Below are 26,673 nucleotides of genomic sequence, written 5' to 3'. Positions count from 1 at the left end.
ATGTAGGGGTATGGGTGGGTTGCGCTTCGGCGGGTCGGTGTGGACTTGTTGGGCCAAAGGGCCTGTTTCCACACTGTAAGTAATCTAATCTAATCTAAAAATCGAATCAACTCTCCTCATTGGACAAGCCCTTCACCCCAGGATGAATCTAGAGAAACTTTGCAGTTTTTATTCAATGGCTAGTATCTGTATTCTTATGTAAGGAAACCAAGGCTGTATAGAAGTTTCCAGATGTCGTCTTATATAAAATTGCAGATGTTGCTACATAATCATGCTTTATAGAAAAGGCCTACAAATTAGACAGCACCTTCCAAACTCATAACCACAATGCAACAGATACATTGGAGCACCACCATTGGAGCAAATTCCCCTCTTAGCCACTCACCATATAGACTTGGAAAGATACTTTAACAATTGGTGTCATGTTGGCCCAGATTATGTATTGAAGGTGTGAGCTTCTCTGTGTGAGACCGTCTGTGCCGCAACGGTCAGATTAATCCAAACTAAAAAAACTGATTTACAGAATCTTACATGGATTCTTGCAGATTTTGAGCAAAGTAAAATGTAATTCTGCTGGTACAAATTCACCCCACAAACCTATATGTGTAATGTGTGCATGTGCGTGTCGGGGGGAGGGGGGCGGGAAGCGGTTTGAAAGAGGGTCTGTGTGACTGTGTGTGTCTGTAGGAGTGTGTGTATGTGTGTGCACACACTCCTACATATACACATACACACACTCCTACAGACACACACTCACACAGACCCTCTCTCATATGCTCACACATACACTCCCACACCCACACATATACCCTTTATGCTCACATTCACACACATACAGACACTCTCTCACAGACACCCATAAGCCCCACCCCCCCACACACATGCACCTGCATGCATACATACTTATATAAGTCTGTGGGGTGAATCTGTACTTGCAGAATTACATTTTACTTTGCTCAAAAACTGCGAGAATCCATGTAAGATTCTGTAAATCCATTTTATAGATTAGAATCGGTCTGACCGTTGTGGCACAGACAATTTCACTCAGGGAAGCTCACACCGTCAATACATTATCTGGGCCAACATGACACCAATTGTTAAAGTTCACTTGAGAATGTAACTTTTTAAAAAGGTTTTGCGATTTACATATGAAAGAATTGAAATCACCATGGTCATCCTAACAGCTGAGAGACTTAACAAACAATCCAGGTCTGTTTCAATATATAATTTCAGTTACATCACACTGTAAACTTTTGCTATAAATTCTGTGTTTTACAATTTTATTCTCCACAGCCAGCCGATGAAGGAGCAGAGCTCCGAAAGCTAGTGCTTCCAATTATATTGACTATAACCAGGTGTTGTGTGATTTTTTAACTTTGTATATCCCAGTCCAACACCGGCATCTTCAAATCTTGATAAAATAATTGTAATTGCATGACAATATGGTCAATGTAAAACACCATTATCATACCATGTGAGCCTTTGTCTGGAGGTGCATTTCTAATGTCAATCGAGATTTGCCATATTGCTTTAGATGAAGTGAGATCCTGAATTTATAGTTTTATTATGGGATAAATGCTGCAGGAAATCCATGATTTGTGGCTTGATTACAAACAAACAAACAAGGAACAAGAGTATGGCCACTTGGCCCTTTGAGGCTGCTCTGCCTTTCAAATAAGATCATGGCTAATTTGATTTTAACCTCAACTCTAGGTTCCTGTATATACCCTATAATTTTTCCTACCTCTGGGAATCAAGAATCTATCTATCTCTCCCTTAAAAAAGAATTAAAGTATCTGCCTCAAAGGCTTTTTGAGGAAAGGAATTCCAAACCCTCTTGAGAAAAAAAAAGTTAAGTAAAAAATCCAAGCTTGTACTTTCAAATAAACCTGTTGGCCTATAATCTGGTGTTCTCTAATTTTTAACTTTGTCTACCCCTGTCCAACATCATCACCTCCACATTAAATGGTTATGTCTTATTTTAAACATTGTTTTAAATTCTCCCAGAAGAAAAAACATTCTTCAAAATCCACCCAGTCAAGTTCCCTCAAAATCTTATATATTTCAATTAAGTCACTTCTGACTCTTCTAAACACCAGAGGATACATGCCTAGCTGGTTTAGTTTGTTCTCATAAGGAAATCCGCTCATTCCAGATATTAGTCTTGTAAACCTTCTCTGGACTGCTTCCACTGCATTAACATTCTCCAGTACTGTACATAGTACTCCAGATGCAAAATAGAATTCTTTACTGGTGTACTCCAATCTCTTGGTAATTAAGGCTATTGTACTATTTGCTTTCCTAATTGCTTGTTATACCTGCATGATAACTTTGTGTGATTCACATACAAGGGACAGGCATATTCCTCTGAATATCAGCAATTTTAGGATAAATGTGAAGTCACTTTCTGTTTAATTGTCAAAGTAAATTAGGTGAAGTAAAATATCTTTAGCTTTAAAGACACACAACTCTATTCCTTAAATTGGCTTATATTTTAAACTTAAAAGTTCTTTTGAGAAAAACAGGAATTAACAGGCCTAAGCATTCTATTGGAACAAGGTCTATAAATATGTTTGTATGTGGTTCTCGTGAGTTATTGTATTTTATAAAGGCATGTTGCAATGGTAGTTTGTTCTCTTATGTTATTAGCCTTTAATAATTTTTAAAAATCAACCTAAGGAGTCAATCTATAGTCAACCTGTGAAAACAGTGGTAAGGTTTGACTCCTGATAATCATGTAGTATAGTCTCATGAACATTTTTATAAAGAATATGAATCTCTATCTCTCTGAAAAATAAATAAATAACCTGTAAAAGACAATATTGCCCTTTCAAAGAAACTGGTATATTAGGGAAATAGTCATGAGAAAACAGGAAGTAACTTATTGGTTTGTGTGTGTGGGTGAATTTCCAGTATATGCGCATGTATAAGTTAGAAAGTTTTGTTATTTTTACTTTGACTAGGTTAGTTGCAAAAAATATATTTTTCTTTTCAAAGGCTCAAAATTATGCTTGTACCTTCTATAGTAACAGCACAGAAACAGTTAAACACTCACTGAGCTTGCAAGCACCCTTTCAGAAAAACCTGTTGCACTCAAATAATGATGGGGAAAGAGGAACCATTTGATCCCTCCTCACCTGATCAAAACAGATATCTTGACTTGTGTACTCCAATCCCTTTGGAATTGAAGCTATCATTCCAGTTGCTTTCCTAATTGTTTCTTATACCTGCATAGTAAATTTCTGTGACTCAAGTACAATGGACAGGCAGGTACGTCTAAATATCATCATTTCCTAATCTTTTGCCATTTAAAAATATTCTGCTTTTCAATTTTACATTACTAATGGAGCTTTATACTTCCCCACCATATAGTCCTCGTGTCATTTTCTTATTTCCTCAGGTTAGGGGTACTGCGGTGGTAATATCACTGGAATAGCAAGCCAAATGCATATACTAGTGCTCTGGGGACATGGATTTGAATCAAATCATACCACATGGTGAAAGTTTTATTTAATTAATAAAATTCCAAAATTAAAAACTATTTTAATAATGACGATGAACATACTGTTGATCATTGAAAAAAAGTCCAAATATTTCCAATCTATCTTCATAACTGAAATTCTTCAACTCTGAAACCATTCTCATAAATATTATCTAGACTCACTCCAATGCCAACATATCCTTGCTGAAATGCAACACTAAGAACAGAATGCAACCCTCTAGCCGAGGCTGAACTAGTGACTTATATAAGTTTGAGATAACCATCTTGCCCTTGTACTCCATGCCCCTAATTATAAAGTTTTGGATATCTTTAATGACTTAAGCACATAAACACTTCGGTGTCTTTGCTTCTGTGCCCTCTTTAGAGTTATACACTTTGCTTGAGATTGTCTCTTCATGTTCTTCTTACCAAATTGTATCACCTCATACTCCCTCATATTGACTCATCTGCCAACTATCTGCCCACTCCATCAACTTGACTATATTCGTTTGAAGTTCTAAACTGTCTTCCTCACAACGTTTCCAAGCTTCGTATCATTCCACAAATTTAGTAAGCATATCCTACACCCCAAGGTCTAGATTATTATCGGGTAAAGCGTGGGTCCCAACAGTGAAGCATGGGAAACTCTACTGCAAGTCTACCCCCAGCCTGAAACGCATGCATTAACCATTACTTTGTTTCCTATCATTCAGCCATTTTATCTTCATGTTGCTACTCTCTTTTTCATTTCATGAGCTTTAACGTTACTCACAAATCTGTTGTGTAACATTATATGAAATGCCTTCTGGAAGTTCACAGACACCATATCAACAGCATTATCCTGATGAACTTTCTCTACTATAGTTTCAAAAACTCCAGCAAATGAAGCATGATTTTCCTGGAAGAAGTCCACATTGTCTTTCCTTAATTAACAAGCATGTCAAGGGCAGCACCAGGAATATCTAAAAATGAGATGTCAACTTGGTTCAATCCAGGACTACTTGCATGTTTAACAGCAGCAGCAGCAAGTAACACACAGGGTTACATGATCCCACAACCATTGGATCAGATTGAAGTTCTGCAGAGCTCTACATCAACCTGAGAATAGTGGTGGAAAATAAATGAACTAATAACAGGAACAGACAGCACAAATATCCCATTGGGGTAAAAACAATGACTGCAGATGCTGGAAACCAGATTCTGGATTAGTGGTGCTGGAAGAGCACAGCAGTTCAGGCAGCATCCAAGTAGCTACTTGGATGCTACCTGAACTGCTGTGATCTTCCAGCACAACTAATCCACAAATATCCCATTCTCAATGATAGGGGCGACCAGCACATCAGTGCAAAAGACAAGGCAGAAGTATTTGCATTCCTCTTCAGTTAGAAGTGTCAAACAAATCATCAACTTTGGCTCTGTCTGAGGTTCCCAACATCACAGATGCCTGTCTTCAGCCAATATGATTTGCTCCATTTGATATCAAAAAATAGCTGAAGATACTGCAGCGGTAAAGACTATAGACTGTGATAGAATTCCAGAAATAATACAGAAGACTGATTGTCTGGAGTAACCTGCACCCCTAACGAAGCTGTTCCATAACAGTGATACGGCATACTGTTCTGCTGGCATCTACTCAATAATGGGTAACAAGAGAGTGGAAAGGGCCTCTTAAAGATCAAGGAGGTCGTCTTTGTGTTGAACCCAGGAAATGGGAGAGATACTAAATGAATATTTCGCCTCAGTTTTTAGTGTGGAGAAAGAAATGGAATCTAGAGAATGCAGAGAAATAAACTTTGATATTTTAAAAATAGTTCACATTAGAGAACGTTCAAGAGAGCTTAGAGAATACAGATTGTTGTACTATAATGCAAATTTGCTATAACGCATTACTGAATTGGGGATGCTGTTTCTAATGCATGAATGTTTAAAATGTGTGTTCGCTGTAACACGATTACAGCACCAACAGTTTAAGTGCTGTTTCTAAAGCGTGATTTTTCTAAAACACGGGATTAGACAATAACACAACCATCGTGTTATAGAAAAACTACCTTTATAAAGGTGGATAAATCTCCAGGACCTGATCTAATGTATCCCAGAATGTTATGGGAAGTAACAGAAGAAATTATGAGACCCCTTTCAGAAATATTTGCATTTTCAATAAGTATGGGTGAGGTGACGGGCAGGTGGTTAATGTTGTACTTTTGATTAAGAAATGTTGTAAGGAGAAGCCAGGGAACTATAGACTTGTGAGTCTGACTTTCGTTGTGGCTAAATTGTTTCCTGAAGAAGGGCTTATGCCTGAAACATCGATTCTCCTGCTCCTTGGATGCTGCCTGACCTGCTGCGCTTTTCCTGCAACACATTTTTCAGCTCTGATCTCCAGCATCTGCAGTCCTCACTTTCTCCTAGCTAAATTGTTGGAGGTGATTATGTAGGCAAAAATTGATTAAGGATAGTCAGCATGGTTTTGTGCAAGGAAAGTCATGTCTCCCAAACTTGAGTGAGTTTTTTGAGGAAGTTATCAAAAAGATTAAGGATAGCAGAACAGTAGACATTGTTTGTTTGGATTTTGATAAAGCCTTTGACAAGGTTCTGCATGATAGACTAATTAGTAAAGTTAGATCTCTTGGATTCAGGGTGAGTTTATCAACTGGATACATAATTGGCTTACCAACAGGAGACAGAGAGTAATGGTGGAGGATTGTTTTTTGGACTGGAGGCCTGTGACCAGTGGTGTTCCACAGGGATCAGTTCTGGGTCCTCTATTGTTTGTCGTTTATATAAATGATTTGGATTAGAATATAGAAGGCAAAGTTAGTAAGTTTGCAGGTGACACAAAGTTAGTGGCATTGTAGACAGTGAAGAGTGTTTTCTAAGATTCCAAAGGGATCTTGATCAATTGAGTCAATGGGCTGAAAAATGGCAGATGGAGTTCAGTCTGGATAAATGGGAGGTATTGAATTTTGGTACAACAAACAAGGACAGTGATCATACAATTAATAGGACAGCCTTGGTTATCGTTGTAGAACAGAAGGACCTAGGAGTGCAGGTACTTCTCTGAAGTTTGCATCACAGATAGACAGATTAAAAAGGTGTTTGGCATTCATGCTTTGCTTGCTCAGTCCTTTGAATATAGGAGTTGGGAAGTCATGTTGAGGTTGTACAGGACATTGGTGAGGCCTCTCCAGGAATACTGCGTCCAGTTCTGCTTGCCCAGTCATAGGAAGGATATTATCAAGCTGGGGAGGGTTCAGAAGAAATTTACCAGTACGTTGTCGGGTATGGAAGGTTTAAGTAACAAGGAAAGGCTGAATAGGCCAGGATATTTTTCACCAGAGCATAGAAGGTTGACAGGTGATCTGATAGAATAGTGAGAGGTATACATAGAGTTAATGGTAGTTGTCTTTTCCTTAGAATGGGAGATTTCAAGATTAGGGGGCACATTTTTAAGGTGAGAGGAGAGAGATTTCAAAAAGATGTAAGAGGCAAATCTTTTTACATAGAGGATGGTTCACATCTGGAATGAACTTCCTGAGAAAGTGGTGGTTGCAGGTACAATTACAACATTTAGAAGACATCTAGATAGATATATGATTAGGAAAGGTTCAGAGGGATTTGAGTCAGGAGTAGGCAGGTAGGACTAGTTTGGTTTGAGATTATGTTTGGTATGGACTGCTTGGTCCAAAGGGTCTGTTTCCATGCTGTATGACTCCTTGTGGAAAATTTCCCAGGTATGTCCTGCCCACTAAATTCAGATTAACTTCAATCCAATCCAATGCCATCCTATCAGTTTACTCTCAATCATTAGCAAAGTGATGGAGGAGGTCATTTACAGTTCCATTACCTTGGTCAGTAATAACTTGTTCACTGATGTGGAGTTTGTATTCTGCCTGGAGAACTCAACTCCTGATCTCATTACAGCTTTAGTCCAAACATGGTCTGAAGGTCTGAAATGCAGAGGTGAAGGAAGATTGACATCAAGGCAACAATTGACTAATCTGACATAAGAAGACCCAGAAAAACTGGTCAATTGCAAACAGTTGAAAACCTTCCACCAGTTTGAGTCATATGTCATACAAATGAAGACTGGGGTGATTGTGGAGGTCAGTCTCAGGACGACAATGCAGGAGCTCCTCAGAGTAGTGTCCTTGGCTGAACCATCTTCAGTTGCTTCATCAAAGACCTGCCTTTCATCGTAAGATCAAAAGTGGGAATGTTCGATAATTGCACAATGTTCTACACTATTCAAAATTTCTGAGATACTGGAGCAGCCCATATACAGCAGAATACATGTCCAAGTAGAGCAGGACCTGGAGAAAATTTCCAGGCTTGCACTGATAACTGGTAAGTAAAATTTGCAGCACAAAAGTACAAGGTGATGACTATCTCCAAAAAGAGAGAATCAAATCAATACCCTGGATGTTGAATGGCATTACCATAATTGAATCCACTGTTATCAACATTCCAGGAGCTCCTATTGACTAGAAACTATGAGCTTGAAGAGTCATATCTGACTCAAAATATAATCTGTTTCTTTCTTTACAGATGCTGTCAGACCTGCCGAATTTCATCACCATGCTTTGTATTTGTTTCAGATTTCCAGAACTGCAGTGTTTTGCGTGTATAGCTATCATAAATTCTCTTACTTAGCTATTGGTATCCCATTGTCAATAGCCTCAAGATCTGGGTGTCTCCTAGCCTGTGAGAGAATAAACATAATAGCACTTAGAAGATTCTATTCCATTCTCTTGGTTTTTCCGTCTCTGTTGCATCTTTTCTGACGATGCCAGCTTCTACAAGATGTTCTCCAAATTGTCCACCTTCTTCCTCAACCGAAGATTTCCCACTGTGTGGCTGAGAGGGCCCTCAACCCATTTCCCACACTTCAGCCCTCAACCCTTCTCTTCCATCCTGCAGTGATAAGGGTCCCACTGGTCCTCACTTACCAAATCACCAGCTTCCACATTCAAAGAATCATTAGCTACCACTTCTGGCTTCTCCAGCAGGATGGCACAACCAGTCATATATTCACGTCCCCTCCCTTGTCAGACTTCAGCATGGGCCATTCCCTCCAGGACATCCTGGCCCACTCCTCCTCCTCTCCCAACACTCGTCTGCACCCCCAGGTGATTGCAGAAGGTGTCACACCTTTTTTTTTACATTTACTTTCTTCCTCTTCATTATCCAAGGCCCAGACACACCTTTGAGGTGAAGCAGTGATTTACCTTCACTTCACTCAATCTAGTCTTCTGCTTTTGCTGCTCACAATGTGGTCTGCTGTACACTGTGGAGACAAAAGGGAGACAGGGTGACTATTTTATAGAACACCTACATGCTGTCTGCAAACATGAGCCTGAGCTTCTTGTTGCCTGCCACTTCAACACACCAACATGTTCCCTGTAGCACGCCAGTGCAAGCTAGAAGAACTGCATCTCATTTTCTCTTGGGGACCCTGTGGCCTCAGGACCCAATATTGAGTTCAATAATTTTAGAGACTGAGCACCCTTTCCAATGTCCTTCCCAAAACCCCACACACCAGGCCTTGTCAGCACATGGGCTACGATCACAACCAACCCATTATCAGCCACCAATGGTTCCCATCAGCAAATATTGATCCTTCAGGCTGACCTTTACCCATTCCTTTGTTTGCCCAACTGTTGTTCCGCTCTCTGGATGCCACTTTTTGTCTATTCCTTCCTTTTCTCCCACCATAGCTCCAACATATATACCTTTCCTTCAGGACAATCAGTTCTGAAGAAGAAGCACTGGACCTGAAACGTTAATTTTACTTTCTCTCCACGGATGCTACTGTGATATTAAAGAGTTAATTTGCTCTGCTGACCTGCAAGAAATTGAATGCCCCGGGGGTAGGGTGATGTGTCTTTACTTTTTAGGTGGAATGTGGGAGGTTTACATGGCCATTTTGTTGCCATTAAGGAATGATTTGCATTATTTTGTTTCTGGAGGTGAGGTGGTCACTGCATTGTATCTTGAGTGGCATGTGACTGTGAAGGAGTGACTGGGGGGTTGTCTTGTGGGCATTACTAACTGTGATGTAAAGTTTTTGTATAATGGAAGGACTGTTTCCTTTGCTCAGACAGAGCTTTTGCCATGACCCCGTAAGCCCTGCGAGGTGTGTCTTAAAGGTTCCTCCAGAAAGGTTCCTCTGACAGTTGATCTGCGCATGCTCTTAGTGCATGGCCTGGTACTCCTTCTGGTCCCATCACTTTTTTTGGATTTACATGAAAGAAAACTGATCTGACCTCTGATGCAGTGACTGTTGGGATAGGTTCGTCAGGAATTGCTGGAATTGGTGTTACCTCTTTGCTGAAATTCTGCTCAAAGTGAGCATAGAGGGCATTGAGACGAACTGTGAGGGACGTGTCATCGTCTGCTATCTTGTACTGACGTTTTTTTAGAACCTGCGATGTCATTCAGTCCTTGCCATAGTCACCGGGTGTCTGTCTGGGTCACTAGTTTGGATCAGTATTGGTCCTTGGCTGTCTTAATGGCTCTGCGAAGGCCATATTTGGATTCCTTAAATCTGAGTGGGTCTCCTGATCTGAAGGTTTCACACCTGGTTCATAGCAGGTTCTGTTTGTCCTTATTCACCCAGGGTTCCCTGTTGGGGAACACCCTGATTGACTTCCTCCACACACGCTGATAAAACCTATGACGGTGGTACCTGCAGACTGTTTGAACATGGCCCCGATTCCAGACAGCACCAGAGTTGATCCTCTGCCTCCTCGAACCAGCACTGCTCCTGTATCCACAAGAGGGTCTCCTGCTTGAGCTCTGCCTCTAAGTTGGGAGAAGAAACACGACATTGTGGTCGGAGTTCCCGAAATGAGGGCGGGGTTGGAGCAGTAGACCTAATATTTATACAGTACAATTTAGAAGTTTATGGATTGTATAAAACCTGATAATATCTTAAATAGTGAACAGAGTAACAGACTTCACTACGACTAAAAATGTTGAAACAAGCAGACACAATTTAGTGTAGTTAAATGTGTGACTGTCTTCATACCGATAACCACCTTAGCAAGGAAGGAATGAGAGAGGAAATGCAAAGATACTTTCAGCAGCTAACATTGTCTGTAGAGTTTCTCCATTTATAGGTAAAGCACACCTTCAGACCACTGCCCGCCCCTTCACAACCTGATCCAACTGATTCAATCAGGTCCTCAGTCATGAGCATGAAAAGTGAAGAAGCTAACAACAGTGATGAGGAGGTCAGTATGCTTTTTGTCAGTGACCATCCTATGGATATTAAACCACCTGAGCTTTACTTTCTCTTTCAATCATTTACGGGATATGAAGGTTCACTGATCAAGCTAACATCAAAACAGCCAGTTGGCTTTGTTATAGTTAACAGCAGAGCAGGAGCTAAAGCAGCAAAGAATGCTGCATTCACTCACCTTGCAGCTGCAGCTGCTGCACTTCACGCTCATATGCGCTGGTATCCTCCTCTGAAGTGCCTCCGCAAGGATGGAGGTCTCAGCAGTTTTTTTTAAAGTACTTAACTGCCCTCATTCAAGAAATCAGTTTTCTTTGTGGAGTGGTGTGCAAGGGCAGACTGGATTTTATTTTCAGATTGGACTTTACTGAAGGAGATCTTGGATAACTGGCTTGTTTCCACTCAACTTGGACAGGGTGAAGTGGTCACTAAGGACTGTGGATTTAAGAACTTTACTGGTGATTTTTTTTCCACGCAGGAGGATGCTGCAGATTCTATCTACTGTATGGGCTAGTAATTTTTGTTGTAATTGTCATTGTATGTTGTGTGTCGATAACTTAAGTACTGGCAGTAAGATTATGAAGAAGGTGGTACTGTCATTTAGGTGGTTATCATGAATGATAAAAGGAGGGAATGTGATATTAAAGAGTTAATTTGCTCTGCTGGTCTGCAAGAAATTGAATGCCCTGGGAGTAGGGTGGTGTGTCTTTGTCTTCTAGGTGGAATGTGGGAGGTTTACATGGCCATTTCCTTGCCATTCAGGGATGATTTACATTTTCATCCAGAAATCAATCAGAACATTACAGTTGGAATTTGACTCCTATCCTATAGTTACAAAAAACGATTTGCAACAGATTTGACTACAAAGGGATGATTTGCATTAAGTTGTTTCTGGAGGTGAGGTGGTCACTGCATTGTATCTTGAGTAGCATGTGGTTGTGAGGGAGTGACTGGAGGTTGTCTTTGGGCATTACTGTGACGTAAGGATTTTGTATGATGAAAGGACTGTTTCTTTTGTTCAGAAGGCTTTTGCCAAGACCTTGTAAGCTCTGTGTGGTGTGTGTTAAAGGTTCCTCCAGAGAGAGACCGCTGACCATGCCTCACACGCATTGTACAAAGCTTGTACTTTACTGTGCTTAGTAAAATTTGGTTACTGTTCACAGAAGTTGGTGTATTGCAGTTGCATCAAATGTGTAAGATCTCAGAAAAAAAGAATCTGACATTACCAGACCTGCTGAGTTTTTCCAGCTATTTCTGATTTTGTTTCTAATTTCCTGCAACTGTAATGCTTTGGCTTTTGTTTTAAAAGCACTACTGATATCCTGAAACCCTGGAAACATTTTGGTCTATGGATAATAATCAATCCCCATAATGTCTTGGAAACTACCTTGAAAGCTTAGCATCAGTGCCTCCACCATGGAGATGCAGCGCTGACTAGAATGGTGGTTGATAATGAAGGTTGACGCTCTCGTGTGTGCTACTTACTCTAAGGTTAAAAGTCACACAACACCAGGTTATAGTCCAACAGGTTTAATTGGAAGCACAATAGCTTTCGGAGCGACGCTCCTTCATCAGGTGATAGTGGAGGGCTCAATCCTAACACAGAATTTATAGCAAAAATTTACAGTGTGATATAACTGAAATTATACATTGAAAAATTGATTGTCTGTTAAGCCTTTCATCTGCTAGAATACAGTGATAGTTTCACTTCTTTCATGTGTACTCTAAGGTTGTATTGGATTCCACGGCTAGCACTTTCATGTGTTACACACCCTGTATTTTACCTCCATCTGCGTATGATGTTCACGCAACATCTTTCTGATGGCATGTCATCTGTCATCAGAGAGTGCAGATCGCCAGTAGGACTGTCAAAGTATTCTCTGAATGCTGTATCCAAGCCATCTTTCACTAGCTTCACATCGTAGGTTGCATGTATTTACTTTTGGTGCAAATGTAAGGTGAGGATTATTTTTCTGGTGTTGCACGCTCAATGACAGACACACTATTCCCACCTGTTGCCGTCACTGTCTCTGCGACAGGCTGCACAGACGCCCCGCTATTTGGCTGACGCTGTGAGCCGCACGCAGTAGATGCGCACTCACGCGCTGGTTGGCCGGCGGCAGTGCGCAGGCGCAGTGCTACCTTGGCTGCCAGGGTGGTGCGGATCTACGCAGGCGCTGAGCAGTTTTCCGGCTGTTGGTGGCGCGAGTTTGCGCAGGCGTTGTATCGGTTAGTCTGGTTTCTGGTGGTGCCGGTCGTCTGGTTGGTGGCGGTGTGGTTTTGCGCAGGCGCTGTGCCGGTCGTCTGGCTGGTGGTGGCTGCGGTGGCGCGGGTTTACAATCTCTTGTCACTGGGACGGGGTTGAAGGAGGCGGAGTCCGTGCGGCGGACCAGGTAAACAAACAGCATCGCCCACTGCCTCAGAGGGCTTGGGTCCCGGCGGGGGAAGGGGGTCGTCTGCTTAAACATTACAAGACTGCTGAACGCCCCGTGACATATTGTCAGGCCTAGACTTAAAGGCTTTTACTGAGGTCGAGTAGAGCCGGAGGTGAGCTCTGAAGATAAATCATTCTTGGTTCTAACACTGTACATTTGCTTCCCCGTAAATTGTGAAACCTTGATGTGATGAAAATGCCACTGACATGCCGAGGTAGAGGCGGTGGAATTTCAACAAACTGGAAGAAAATAAAATTAACCCTCTCCCCACTTCCCCCAAACACTTCGGCGACCCCCTTTCCATTTTTCTGTCTAACGTCAGTCCCTCTTGCGAATGGAAGGTTATTTTTGAACAGGGTTAAAATTAATCATACTATGAACCCAGTTACATTTTTAAAGCAAACGTATGTTTCTACTACTTGAAATTAACATGCCCAATATTAATGCAAAACATTCAAGTGAAATTTTATATGTGGAAGCCTTAACTCAAATGCTAGTTCATTTTCATCATTAGATCTAAGGAGACATGGGTACACATATGAAGAAGTGATTTTTGTTTAATCAATCGAGTTAGCTTTAAAAGTAAACAGTTTAAAGCTTCACTGTTTATATAATGGATTTAGCTTAATGTGCATTGTAGAAATTAAGCTGCAGTATTTGACAGTATTCCCTATATCCGTTATGAAACATTTCTGTTTTGTTCCTGCATCCTCAGGGAAGGTTGTGTTGCATTATCATAATCCAATTGTGTCCTGTAACATATAACCAGTTTAATGGGATACTGTATAGAAGTTCAATTTTGAGAAACATTGTGTACACTTGTATTGTAACTGCAGTCAATGCAACTGCATTGTACTTTGTAGGTGTATAAAAGTTAACCAACTAGGTTTTTAAAACAAGTTTTGACATATCGTGATGTATCAGTAGGCCAAGTGACGTTTCAGTATTCTGTGATACTGAATGACTATTTATGTTCAGCATTCATGATGAAGGGCTTATGCCCAAAATGTCGACTCTCGTGCTCCTCAGATGCTGTCTGACCTGCTGTGCTTTTCCATCACAGCACTTTTTGATTCTGACTCTCTAGCAGCTGCAGTCCCCACTTTCTCCTATTTATATTCTGTGCAATTCCTTCATAAATGGAACTTTAAGTAGCACTAAAGAATTTCTTCTTATTGTACATGCAGGTACATTTTCTCAATTTTATGTTTGAAAAATTCCATCAGTTTTCAACATTTGCATTGTAAATTAAACCATGTACTCAAAATGTCAAAGCTTTGGGAATACGCAGAGGAGAATCATACCATGGTGAAGGACTTAAGTTAAGTGAAGAAACTAAAGACATTGGCATTGTTTTCCTTAGAACACAGTCAATGGGAAATATAATGGTGATGTACAGAAGTTAGGGTGAATTTTGATAGACTAACTAAGGATAAATTGCTTTCACTGAGTGGAAGATTTGGAACTAAAGCATATAGATTTGAGATAGTTGACAAAAAAAGGGAGTTGTTTTCACATAGTAAATTGTAATGAGTGGAAGATTGCCAGAAAGGTAGTGAGAGAAGATAACTTTCAAAAATGAATTTGATTTACAGTTCTCGTGTTTTTTGTGAATTTGGTTGGCCATCTCAAATAGCAGGCAAAATGAATAAAATAATTTCTACATTGCATAAAACTTTGTCTTTCTCCTTCTCTCCTGCTTCCAACCACTCTGAAATAAAGCAGTTAAGTATAATGGTGCTCGCAAAAACAATTACAAAACATTTATGTTGAAGTCATTTGCATTTTTGTTTAAATGCAGGCTTTAACCTAGTTGAACAGTACAGCCTGAAAAGTCAGATGCACTGAATCTAGTTGAAAATAACTTATCTACATATGTATTTTTACATTGTATTTATGCAAAACATCTCTACTCTCGCCAACTATACATTACAAAAGCTTTTCATTTTACTAAGGTATGAAGAGCCAATAGAGCTAATGTACACAATGATTTGATTAGTTTCACTTCTGGGGTGTTTCACCACTATAGCACGCACGTACAGCCTTATGTTTCAGTGGGCTGTAACAAAAAGTGACTTTTTAAAAATTCGAGTGTAATAAGGAATCACAACAGTTCTAAAAGAAATGGGATTGGCTGGAACGACTTAACCACAAGTTATTTCGCTTTAACAAAGTCTGAGCAGTTGTTTGAACTGGCCAAGTAATTGGAATGTTGAGTTCAAGTGATGGATTTGTAATTGAGATATATGTTGATGATTAGTGTAATTTGTATGATATAAATAATGGTCACGCCCACTACATATGTTTGCAGTGTGGTCAGTGATCTGTGAATTTATCTAGCTTGTTTAGCTTCCTTTTGTATTTTGTATAATTGAAATTAACGTGGACCAGCAGTCAAGCTTTTAATGGAAGTAATGAGTTTATTATAAACAAAACTTGTGTTTGGCAAATGCAGGAAATCAAAGGATAGAATATGATGATTTCCCACAGCCCACTGGGTTTCCTGTTGATGAAATGAAATTGGTGTACTTGTAGACTGATAGGAGACATTCAGAAATGTGTCAAAGATACGAGCAGTTGAAAAACGTATTAGATTCCCAGGAACTACTAAGAAAAATGAGAGACCTGCAGCTTCTGAGGCGTCTTTCTTATTGACTACTTAGGTTTTTGTTTTATAGACTTAAGTCCAGTAGAGGTTGTTAGGCAACTAGTAGCACAGAGGCCCTGTAGCCATTGGAAAACCAAATTTTACAGTAATGAAGAGCCAATAATTTCATTTCATCTCCTTGGGAGGAAAAAAATTTTCTAATCAACCTATTGACAGCCGTTACTGTACACCTTTGGAATATGGGCTACCTGGCTCAAAGATAGGGATGCTACCACTGCACCACAAGAGTCACGTCTCCTTTAAAGCTTAGCCTGATTTCTTGAAAGTCACTTTTGTTTTTCTAAAAACAGCAAGTGGCCTATAGCACACATTAAATGATTAACTTCATTTCGTTGGGGAAAACCACATGGTAAATCTTTTACAGTTCTGAAAATGTCCAAACCATTCGATAACTTCCAGATTTTTCATAGTCCGTGAAGAGAAATATGTGTTCCCAAGATGCCTGTGCCCCAGGAAAAAAGACACAATTTCCAAATGTTCATTATAACGTAGAAATGAAAACCCGCAACATAAAAAAGACTTGCATTCATTCACCTTCATTCACTTGTTATCCAAAACTTAGCCTCAATAATATCCACATCATAGTGCATTAGTAATATATCATCAAGTTTAGCAAAATGAACAAATCTTTATTATAAGCTCAATTAGCAAACTCCATCAAAAAAAGGTCAGAATTCTGACTTATGATCTTTCCTACAAAGGCCAAGGAATTGTGACCATTAGTTACTAGGTGGTCCTATGGTCATGATGGACATAGACATCGAAATATTTAACGTTGAGTAACATTCCCAGAATTTCCTCTTCTGTTGTAAAATGCCTTTCAGCCCATCATGCCCATGCCAGTCAACAAAGACCTGATCGCACTAATGATATTTTCTAACTCTTAGAGTCATAGAGATGCACAGCACGGAAACACACCCTTCATCCAACACATCCATGCCATCCAGATATCCTAAATAAATCTAGTCCCATTTGCCAGCATTTTGCACCTATCCCTCCATCTCTCTGATGTTGCCTAACTTACTATGCTTTTCCAACAGCATGCTTTTTGATAATGTCCTGTATGGCCGCAACATGACCTCCCAACTCCGGTACTCAATGCTCTGACTAATAAAGGCAGGCATGCCAAATGCCTTCTCCACTATCCTATCTACCTGTGATTCCTCTTTGAAGGAACTATGAACCTGCACTCCAAACTCCCCAGGACCTAACCCTTAAGTGTATAAGCCCTGCCCTGATTTGTCTTTCTAAAACCCAGCACCTCACATTTATCTAAATTAAACATCATCTGCCATTTCTCAGCCCACTGATCCATCTGATCAAGATCCTGTTGTACTCCAAGGTAATCTTTTTCACTGTCGACTACACCTCCAATTTTGGTGTCATCTGCAAACTTAATAACTATACCTTCTATGTTCACATCCAAATCATAAATAAATGACAAAGCAGTAGACCCAGCACCGATCCTTGTGGATCACAGGCTTCCAGTCTGAAAAGCAACACTCCATCATCCTGCTCTGTTTTTAACCTTCAAGTCAGTTTTATATCCAAATGTCTGGTTCTCCCTGTGTTCCATGTAATCTAATCTTACTAACCACTCTACGATGAAGGACGTTGTCGAACTTACTGAAGCTCTGGATGTAAGTTGGCTTGCTGAGCTAGAAAATTAGTTTTCAGATGTTTTGTCATCATACTAGGTAACATGATCAGTGAGCCTCCAGTGAAGCACTAGTGTTATGACCTGCTTTCTATTTGTGTGTTGAGGTTTCCTTGGATTCGCGGTGTCATTTCTTGTAGTGATATCATTTCCTCTAATTTTTCTCAGAGGGTGGTAATGGGATCCAAGTCAATGTGTTTGTTGATCAAGTTCTGGTTGCAATGCCATGCTTCTAGGAATTCTTGTGTGTGGCTCTGTTTGGCTTGTTCTTAAATATAACTGGGAAATTTGCTGCTAAGAAGCTTTACTCACGAACACAACAGACCATGAATTGACAGACACAGTAGAACGACCGTATACGTTAGACATCGACAATCACAGAAAATGAAAGAAACTAGACCTGCAGAAAAATCTCAATAAACTCGCACAAAATAACAACACAGACGACCTAGAAGCACGGATAAAAAAAACTTATCTGACTGACCCTTAACAGACACTTAAAAAGCTGTCTTAGTAAGAGGATTGAATTACAATTTCTGGGATGCAGACAAGAAAGATTTCTGAACAGCAGGAGAAACAACACTGAAAGGCAATGAAATCACAGAGGAAAACCAGCAGACAGTTGCACCAATTTTGAGGAGGAAAAAGGTAGGAAACGCACTTAATACACAAGAAAGGAAAGCACGAGAAGGACTCAACATGATTAAAAACATTGTTATCCTACCTGCAGACAAGGGAAGCTTGACAGTCTCTTAAAAACTACTTTGAGAAAGTGCTTGCAAATACTGATACTTACCAATAGGTGGCGATTATAGCTGACCCCACAACTAGAGAACTGAATTACAGCCATCCTCAAAATACTTCAGGAATCTGGAGAATTAACCAAGACAGACTTTCAAAAATGAAACCAGACAGATCCAACATACTACGCTTTACAGATTACCCAAAATTCAAAAACTAGGAGCCTCACTCAGACCCATAGTCTTGCTACCTGGAACACCAACATATAGATTAGCCAAGGAACTATACCAAAGACTAAAACACTTCATTCACTTCACCCAAGAATTCCTGAACACCATCAAAGACACAAAGATAGGAGAGAATGAAATAATGGTCTCCTTTGAAGTAACAGCCCTGTACACATCCATCAACATCAACCTTGCCAAAGAAACACTGACTACATTATTAGAAGAACCAAAAGCACATAACAAAACACCACCAACGTCATTAGCAAGGAGAACATCACTCCACTTTCAATAACAAAACCTACAGACTAACCAATGGAACACCCATCGGATCTCCGATATCAGAGTTTTTAACAGAGGCAGTAATGCAGAGACTTGAACAAACAGCTCTGCCAACATCCAACCCAAACTTTGGGTCCACTATGTGGTTGACAGCTTTGTCATCATTGAACAAAATAAATTAGAGGAAACCTTCAAGACCATCGATAATACCCTTACTGGCATAAAATTCACAAGAGGCGGAAAACAATAACAAACTGCCATTCCTAGATGTCACAGTAGAGCGAGCAGCCAATTAGGAACTTTAGATCGGCGTAAGCAACACTTAAAGACCAAATACTGACCTACTGAAGAAATCATCCAAATACCCACAAATGAAGCTGCATTAGAACATTATTTCAATGAGCCACCGCACACTGCAGCACAGAGGAACTATGTAGAGCAGAGGAAAATCACCAATACAGCGTATCCAAAAAGAATGGGTACCCAATGAACACAGTCCGCTGATTTCTCAGCAACAAACCTAAACAAGCAGACAAAATGAGTCCAGAAACCCTGGCACTCTCCCCTACATCAAAGACATCTCAGAAATGACTGCCAGACTACTCAGATCTCTTGGCATCCTGGTAACCCACAAACCCACCAACACGTTAACAGCTAATGAACTTAAAAGAACCTATACAGACAACAAGCAGAACAAATGGCATTTACAACATACCTTGCAAGGACTGTAACAAACACTACAGTGGACAAACAGGCACGAGGATGCATGAACATCAACTAGCCACAAAAGGACATGACCCACTCTCATTCGTATCCTTACATACTGATGAGGCAGGACACCGCTTTGGGGCAACACATCCATCCTAGGACAAGCCAAACAGAGACATGCAAGAGAAATCCTAGAAGCATGGCAATCCAACCAGAGCGTTCTCAACAAACATATCAACTTGGACCTCATTTATCATCCTCTGAGGAAAAAGAATAGGAAATGACATCAGGGAAATTACACCACCAGCCCAAGGAAACCTAAACACATAAATAGAAAGCAGGTTATAACACTAGTGTTTCACTGGACGCTCACTGACATTACATGGTATGGTGACGAAACGTCTGAAAACAAACCTTCCAGCTTATCGAGCCAACTTAGATCCAGAACCTCAACCTGAGCTACAAATTTTCTCAAAACACACTAGTCTTCCTCCTCAATCCTCTTTGTACTCCTTCAAAAAATACTCAAGTTATGGAGACACAATTTGCCACACAAAACACCACTGACTATCCCTAATTAATCCTTACCTTTCCAAATATGCATACATCCTGTCCGTCAGGATTCCCTCTGACAACTTGCCCACCACTGATGTCAGGCTCACCGGTCTACAGTTTCCTGGCTTTTCCTTACCACCTTTTTAAAATAGTGGCACCATATTAGCCAACCTTTAGTTTTCCAGCACCTTGCCTGTGGCTATCGATGATACAAATGTCTCAGCAAGGAGCCCAGCAGTCTCTTCCCTCGCTTCCCACTGAGTTCTAGGGTACATCTGGTCGGGTCCTGGGGATTTATCCAACTTCAAGAATTTTAAGATGTTCAGCGCCGCCAACTCTGTTGTAATATGGACATTTTTCAAGATGTCACTGTTTATTTACCCACATTCTCTATCTTCCATATCCTTCTCCACAGTACTATGTACACGTTACAAGTGCAATGCGAAATACTTGTTTAGTATCTTACCCTGTCTTCTACAGTCCGCACATGAGTGGCATTGCTGATCATTAAGGGGCCTTATCCTCTCCCAAGTTACCCTTTTGTCCTTAATATATGTGTAGAATTCCTTTGGTTCTCTTTAACCCTATTTGCCAAATCTATTTCACGTCATCTTTTTGTCCTGCTGATTTCCCTCTTAAGTATACTCCTATGACCTAATTTATATTGACTTCAGTAAGGCTTTCAACAGTACACCTGGTACACTGTTTAGCAAAGTTAGATCACATAGAACACAGGGTGAACTAGCCATTTGGATACTGAAGTGGCTTGAAGGGAGAAGACGGTGTTGGTGGAGGGTTGCTTTTCAGACTAGAAGCCTGTGACCAGTGGTGTGCCACAGCATCAATGTTGGGTCCATTGCTTTTGGTCATTTATATAATTGATTTGGATGTGAGCATAGGTGTTATAGTTAGTAGGTTTGCTGATGATGCCGAAGGTGAAGGTGTGGTGGACAGCAAAGAAGGTTACCTCAGAATACAATGGTATCTTGATCAGATGGGCCAATGGGCCGAAGAGTGGCAGATGGAGTTCAATTTAGATAAATGTGATCTGCTGTATTTTGGAAAGGCAAATCTTAGCAGGATTTATACACTTAAGAGTAAGGTCCTGGAGAGTGTTGCTGAACAAAGGGACCTTGGAGTGCAGGTTCATAGTTCCTTGAAAGTGGAGCTGCAGGTAGATAGGGTTGTGAAAACGGCGTTTTGTATGCTTTCTTTTATTGGTCAATTTAGTATTATTTTGTACAGGAGTTGGGAGATCATGTTGTGGCTATACAGGACATTGGTTAGCCAACTTTTGGAATATTGCGTGTAATTCTGGACTCATTCCGGGAGGAAAGATGTTATAGAGTCATAGAGATGTACAGCATGGAAACAGACCCTTCGGTCCAACCTGTCTATGCCAACCAGATATCCCAACCCAATCTAGTCCCACCTGCTAGCATCCAGCCCATATCTCTCCAACCCTTCCTATTCATATACCCATCCAAATGCCTCTTAAATGTTGCAATTGTAACAGCCTCCACCACTTCCTCCGGCAGGCCATTCCATACGCATACCACCCTCTTTTATATCTTTCCCCTCTCACCCTAAACCTATGCCCTCTAATTCTGGATTCCCCGACCCCAGGGAAAAGACTTTGCCTATTTACCCTATCCATGCCCCTCATAATTTTGTAAGCCTCTATAAGGTCACCCCTCAGCCTCTGACACTCCAGGGGAAACAGCCCCAGCTTGTTCAGCCTCTCCCTATAGCTCAAATCCTCCAACCCTGGCAACATCCTTGTAAATCTTTTCTGAACCCTTTCAAGTTTCACAACATCTTCCCGATAGGAAGGAGACCAGAATTGCATGCAATATTCCAACAGTAGACTAACCAATGTCCTGTACAGCCGCAACATGACCTCCCAACTCTTGTACTCAATACTCTGACCAAGAAAGGAAAGCATACCAAATTCCGCCTTCACTATCCTATCTACCTGCGACTCCACTTTCAAGGAGCTATGAACCTGCACTCCAAGGTCTCTTTGTTCAGCAACACTCCCGAGGACCTTACCATTAAGTGTATAAATCCTGCTAAGATTTGCTTGCCCAAAATGCAACACCTCACATTTATCTGAATTAAACTCCATCTGCCACTTCTCAGCCCTAGTCAAGATCCTGTTGTAATCTGAGGTAACCCTCTTTGCTGTCCACTACACCTCCAATTTTGGTGTCATCTGCAAACGTACTATCTGTACCTCTTATGCTCTCATCTAAATCATTTATGTAAATGACAAAAATTAGAGGACCCAGCACCGATCCTTGTGGCACTCCACTGGTCACAGGCCTCCAGTCTGAAAAAGAACCCTCCACCATCACCCTCTGTCTTCTACATTTGAGCCAGTTCTGTATCCAAATGGCTAGTTCACCCTGTATTCCATGAGCTCCAATCTTGCTAATCAGTTGTTATGAAACTTGGAAGCATTCGGAAAAGATTAACAAGGATGTTGCCAGAGCTGGAGGGTTTGAGCTATAGGGAGAGGCTGAATAAGCTGGGGCTGTTTTCCCTTGAGTGTCAGAGGCTGAGGGGTGATCTTATAGAGGTTTGTGAAATCATGAGGGCACGGTGAAGGTAAATAGACAAGGTCTTTTCCCCTGAGTGAGGGAGTTCAGAGCTAGAGGGCGTAGGTTTCGGCGAGGGGCATACTTAAAAGGGGAAACTTTTTTTACGCAGAGGGTGGTGCATGTATGGACTGAGCTGCCAGAGGAAGTGGTGGAGCTGATATAGTTACAACATTTAAAAGGCACTTGGAAAGGTATATGAATAGGAAGGATTTAGAGCGATATGGGCGTAATGCTGGCAAATGGGACCAGATAAATATAAGATATCTGGTCGGCATGGATGAGTGGACTGAAGGACTGTTTCTATTCTGTACATCTGTGTCTCTATATGCTTTTATACTCTTCTAGAGAATCAATCAATTTCTGCAGTCTATACCTGACATAGTCTCCACAGTAATAGGCTAGAAGCATATGAGAGTGCAAATTAATATCTAAATCCTGCTTAAATATTAAGGAAGTGTTGGACTTAACCACCCTTTCAGGCAGAGAGTTCTAGACTTGCTGAAAAACACAAATAATACCAATTGGGTTTTTGTACTTAACAATAAATTGCTTTTTATTACAAAATGTTAGTCTGACCACAGATAAATAGTGAGGTATGAAATTATAACTGTAACTTAATTACTACCCTTAAATTCTTATGCATATGTAGACAAAAATAGCCAAACAAGAAAGTAAGATATGGTGGGCAAGTGGGGAAGAAGAAAAATTAGGTAAACGTAAGTCACTGGCATCAGTACACAGGATTCATTGAGATGTCCTCCTGCTTCTGCTCAGTTTTTCTGATTTCCAGTTGTCATCTTTCCAAGTCCTTTCTGCTATCGAATGCAGACCCTGGATAATCTCACTCAATTAGGCAAATAGTGGGTAGAAATAGTTAGCTATCTTTATTCTTTGCTACTCCTCTGCAAAGAGAGAGAGGATGTTGTCTTTTTAGGTGTCGAGAGGCTTTCTAGCACTGTGTTGTTCACACACAGGTTGTCCACCTGCCGAGCAACCAATCAGTTTTATTTTTCTTTTTTTTTGTAGGTTGGGTGCAGATGGGGCCTTGGCAGTGGCAGTGGAGAAGGGCCCCACGCAACAACAATGGAAGCAGACCTGGGTGCGGGTGGGGCTCTGGCAGCAGTAGTCAGAGCAGGTCCCAGGTGTAGGTAGGCCCAGGCAGCAGCAGCAGTGCAGGCAAGGTCCAGGCTCCAGTAGTAGGAGCAGGCCCAAGCTTGTAACAGCAGCAGCAGTGATAGTAGTAGCTACCTGTGCAGCTAAGCACAGCTTCAAATAAGCAGAAAAGAAAAGCCAGGAAACAAATAAATAATCACAATAAACAATAAAGAAGAAACCAGGAACTTCAAAATAAACTCCTCCTTAATGTGAGGATAGCCAATCAGTTATTATGCTGATTACTCCTAACCCCCACAACTGATCCTGATTGAGAAGCCAATCAATAGGCTGTCTGTAGACAAAACGTTCCCGCATACACTGTACTGTGCCAAAGAGTCCAGCGTTCCTCTCTATTGCTTGAACAAGACAACTGTGTGAATAGAACTCCTGTGAGTTCTAGTAACTTATTTTAATGCTGAAACATCTCTTTCCATTGTTTTCTTTATTTAAAATAGTACCCTTTTTCTATTTTGGTCCACAATCCAAAATTAAATGAAAATAAAGTATTTGGTCTTTACAGTTTAAAAATAAACTCTTTAGGATTTCCTTTGTTCTATTCATCAATACTGTTCTCTTAGTGTTCCTAATTTTCTTTTTTAGGTTCACCCTGTATTTGGTGTATTCCTCCAGGAGCCTTCAGCATGTGTAATAGCATCTTGTTTTTTTCTCAATCCTAACTTTATATTCCTTAACATTGGGGATTTGAGTCCCATCTTCTGTTTTTATGGAACATATTTGACCTCTGCTGTCGCTGTCACTGTCTCCTCTCTTGAATGCCTCCTATTCCTCTGATAGTTTTATCTGCAAGAAGCTGCACCTAGTCCACTTGGGCCAAATAATATTAGTAAAATTAAACTTAGTTAAATTAACCTTTCCCTAGTTTAGAACTTTTATTCCTGGCCATTCCTATCCCTTTTCATAATATCCTGAATCTAGCAGTGTTATGGTCAGTATATTTCTATGGAGGAGTGCAATGGTGGGGGGTGGGGGGTGTTCACAGTCTCAAGATTTGGGGTAAACCATTTCAAACAGACATACCTAGACTCATACAGTTCAGAGGACACCCTTCAGCCCAGTCTGGAAACTGAGGAATAAGACTATCAACACAGACAGATGCCAGAGTTAAGGATGACACAAAAACAATTGCAGGGTGTTCAGAAGGGAGAATTTAACAGCCAGATATCATAATGTATGTTGGGCCAATGACATAGGAAGAAAGATAAATGAGGACCTGCAAGCAGACTTTAGGGAATTTGGTTGGAAGTTGAAAAGCCAGACTGAAAAGGTAGTGCTGATACAGATACTTTATTTTAAAAATATACTTTATTCATAACATGTTTTTATCTATGTTCATATTCACAAATGCAGTTTAGTTCTATACAGTTGTAAATCAAGAAAAAAAACAAATATTTGAGTTTGATTCTATCCAAACGAACCAAAAAGCATCTCTTACACATTCAAGACTATATTTACATGCATTTGAAATGGGGGGAGGGGTGCGATAACTGAACAGACATCCATTTAATTTCAGAAAGACCTCAGACAGTGGTTTTTCCCACTGTGCACTGGCAATAGCTGCCCCAAGCTTTAGTGTGTCCCTCAACATGTAGTCCAGGACCTTGTAACGTGCCAGTTTGTAACACACTGTCAGGGTCAACTCCGAGTTCTAAGTGACCAACAAGTTTAGGGTAGACGAAAAAACATGTTTCACCAAGTTGATGGCCCTCCAGGCACAGTTGATGTTTGTCACAGAGTGCATCCTGGGGAACAGACTGTACAGCACACAGTCTGGCGTTATGCAGCTGCTCAGGGTGAATCTCTACAAAAACCACTATTTTTCTCCAGACTTCTTTTGTAAAGGCACATTCCAGAAGGAGACGTATGACAGTTTCAACCCACCTCTTGCAGCTACTTCAAGGGCGGTGTGTGGTGGCACTGACTGACCAGGCATACATGAAATATCTCTCGGGTAGTGCCTTTCTAACCATCAGTCAAGCGACGTCATGGTACCTATTGGAAAGTTCTGGTGATGTGGCATTCTGCCAAATGACTGACGGTCTGCTCAAGGAATCATGTGACAGGATCCACCCTCTCCTTTTCCTGAAGGCATTCGAGGACGTTACGTGCTGACCACTTCTGGTCTTGTGAACTTGGGGCCAAAGGTGTTTTCCTTTGCAAACATCTCCACAAAGAACAGGTGATGCAGAATAGTTCAACTACTTGGAGTGTTTTGTGGCAGAGAAGCCAGTCCCATCCTTTGCGATACTAGGGACAGGTAGAACCTTCGTACATGGTGGCATTTGGTGTTTACGCACCAAGAGTCTACACACAGCTTGATGCAGCTGCACACAAAGGTGAACATTAAGATGAGGACAACATTGGGTATATTCTCTTTTACACTGCACCCCAGAGATTTGTAAATGGAGTCCCTGCAGACACAGCCCATCTTGGATCTCCAGATGAAATGGAAGATAGCTTGGGTGATTGCAACACGACAGTTGCAGGGAATGGGCCAGACCATAGCCATATGTAGTAACAGAGGGAGTGCCTCACACCTGATGACCAGGTTTTTACCCGCAATGGAGAGGGAACAGTGCTCTTTCTCACCTTGACTCCTTTGGCCCAACATGTTGACCAGGTCTCCTAAACTGAAATAGTCCTGTATACTTGTGTTTGGCCCATTTCTCTCTACACCTGTCCTCTTCCTGTGCCTGTTCAAATGTTTTTAAATGTTGTAATTGTATTCTTTTGTAAAAAATGGATTTAAGTTCGAAAGACAAGGAAATGTGATCTGCTGAGTAGTTTAGAGTGGAGAGAACCTGAGGTGAAGGTGCTAATGAGGAAGTCTGGAAGGGAAAGGAACCACAGGCTACATAAGAAAGAAGTGAAATTTTTAAAGCTAAGTGGAATATATCTTAATGCAAGGA

General features: G+C 40.8%; 1 protein-coding gene and 1 long non-coding RNA gene across 10 annotated transcripts in view; one reads left to right on the top strand and one right to left on the bottom strand.

The window, feature by feature from the left end:
- Positions 1-8,303: 8,303 nt before the first annotated feature.
- LOC140480249 (uncharacterized) lies at positions 8,304-12,727 on the bottom strand. Its single transcript, XR_011961230.1, has 3 exons — positions 12,491-12,727; positions 10,167-10,282; positions 8,304-8,765 (listed from the first exon to the last, which is right to left on the bottom strand). It is a non-coding gene; the product is annotated as an uncharacterized lncRNA (long non-coding RNA).
- A 243-nt stretch (positions 12,728-12,970) lies between these two features.
- Positions 12,971-26,673, top strand: part of tbc1d5 (TBC1 domain family, member 5) — a 511,825-nt gene continuing 498,122 nt past the window's right edge. For 4 of the 9 annotated variants that reach the window (XM_072575720.1, XM_072575718.1, XM_072575719.1 and 1 more), the window contains exon 1: positions 13,003-13,111. The gene's annotated coding sequence lies outside the window, so the exon portion shown is untranslated. The other 5 variants (XM_072575715.1, XM_072575713.1, XM_072575721.1 and 2 more) reach the window with 4 other exon arrangements.

This window comes from Chiloscyllium punctatum, chromosome 8, assembly GCF_047496795.1.
Source record: "Chiloscyllium punctatum isolate Juve2018m chromosome 8, sChiPun1.3, whole genome shotgun sequence".
NCBI lineage: Eukaryota > Metazoa > Chordata > Chondrichthyes > Orectolobiformes > Hemiscylliidae > Chiloscyllium > Chiloscyllium punctatum.
The sequence above is the reverse complement of the archived record's forward strand: the minus strand, read 5'-3'. Positions and strand labels throughout refer to the sequence as shown.